Raw genomic sequence first — 2,008 nt, 5'->3', positions numbered from 1 at the left:
AACAGTCTCTTAAATGTACATGGCATTTTTACAGCTATCAAAAGCTCCATTATAATCTCAATGAGTCAACATATAAATTATTTATACCTATTATATCCATGAAACTACAGGGGAGAAAAGTAAATCTAAACACCCTACCCTAATTTCTCCTTTCTCAAACAATATATAATCTATTACATAAACAAAATCAACCACATCCTATATAATAAAAGGCTAATATGCAAAGTGTCCCCTTGACCAGGAGTTCGACCAGGGGGGCAGGGCTGGCTGGCCAACCACCCGCAACCCCTCCCCCCGGCGGGCCGCCTCGATCGCCACCCCCAACCCATTTGGGGGGGTGCCCCCCGATTGGGGCTGGGCTTGCCAGGAACCTCCCACATCCCCTCCCCTTGGCTGGCCTGGCCCGATTGTGGCGGGCCGGCTGGACCCCACCCATGCACAAATTTATGCACCAGGCCTCTAGTAAAAAATAAAAAACCAATGCTGTATAAGAAACAAGTGTTCTATAAGCACAAAGGAAAATTGGTGAATGAATGAAGACTTCATAGAGGAAATTGGATCTATCCCTCAAGACACAACATAACCCCATCCTCATATAGTCTGGTTATGAAGATTATACTCTCACTATATGGGGGGTTCCTCAGCCCAGCCTGTACCCCCTCACAATACAGAACCCCTTGGGGGTTGGCTGCAGGGATTGGGCCTAAAACTGGCAGTCAGACATCCCTCTTGCAATCTAGGACCGTTGGTTCCTAAGTATTCACCTATCTGCCTACCTGATTACCCCTAACCACTCTGCCTGCCTGCCTGATCGCCCCTAACTACCTCTGCCTGCCTGCCTGTTTGATCGGCCCCAACTGCTCACCTGTCTGCCTGATCGCCCCTACCCGCCTCTGCCTTGGCCCCCGCGGCAGCGGCTTTGTCAGGAAGGACATCCGGAAGGTTGTTTGGCTGTCCAGTCTAATTAGCATATTTCACTTTTATTATTATAGATTTTATATGATTTCAGGACAAAGTACTTTCCCTTTATAGTGTTATTCACCTGTTTGTTATGATAAATTAATGACTGTCTTAATTAAATAATGTCTGTCACTAGACACTAAAATTCATGAGGGTAGGGGCCATGTCTGCTCTTTTTCACTAAAGTATCCTCAACATCTGACACATAGTAGACACAATGAATTATTGTGAAATAAATGAATAAAGGAAGGCAAAAAGTCCAAATCTTCTGCCAAGTTTTCTGGGCTCACGGAAATTTGATATTTATCTACTTAGTTATAACAGGTAACATTTGTTCCAAAAGGCCTGGTTTTATTCATAGTGCAAATTCATTTATTTATTTAGAATATAATTACTGAGTGTCTACATATGTAGTAATAGGCAATGTTTAAGGGGTTGGGGACATAGCAGCAAATAAGAAACAAAGTCTTTATCCTTATGGAGCATACTCACACAAACTAGACTCATTCTTGCTTCAATGGCATAATGAAGCCATTCCTTACGTGTAAGACATCTTTTTTACTCCTTTCCATCACCTTTCCCATGTTATCCTGAACACTCAATCTGGTAGGATTGCCAGATAAAATACATGATAAGATGCCCAGTAAAACTTGAATTTTAGATATGCAATGAATAATTTTTAGAATATGAATACTACATGTCCCATCTGATATTCAAATTTAAATGGATAGCCTGTATTTCTATTTGTTAAAATTGTCAATCTCATTATCTGGTATTTTCCATTTTCCAAATTTCCATTCTAAATTATATTCAGAATTAGAGATCAACACTTAATTATTGTCTTCAGTAGAACTTAAATATTTTTTATTTATTGGTTTTTTTTAGAGAGAGAAAGGTAACGAGAGAGAGAGAGAGGGAGAGAAAGAAACATTGATTTGTTTTCTACTTATTTATGCATTCATTGGTTGATTTTTGTATGTGCCTTGACTGAATCCACAACCTTGACATATGGGGATGAAGCTCTAACCATTGAACAATGGCCAAGGCT

The 2,008-nt window shown here is 40.4% G+C and overlaps 1 long non-coding RNA gene across 1 annotated transcript in view; it reads right to left on the bottom strand.

Moving 5' to 3' along the window:
- Nucleotides 1-959: 959 nt before the first annotated feature.
- Nucleotides 960-2,008, bottom strand: part of LOC107182687 — a 6,003-nt gene continuing 4,954 nt past the window's right edge. The window contains exon 3 of the long non-coding RNA XR_001513401.1: nt 960-1,563. This is a non-coding gene — a long non-coding RNA (uncharacterized LOC107182687). The remainder of the gene's footprint in view (nt 1,564-2,008) is intronic.

Source organism: Myotis davidii, unplaced genomic scaffold (assembly GCF_000327345.1).
Source record: "Myotis davidii unplaced genomic scaffold, ASM32734v1 scaffold134, whole genome shotgun sequence".
NCBI classification, from domain to species: domain Eukaryota; kingdom Metazoa; phylum Chordata; class Mammalia; order Chiroptera; family Vespertilionidae; genus Myotis; species Myotis davidii.
This window is presented reverse-complemented; position numbering and strand designations above follow the sequence as displayed.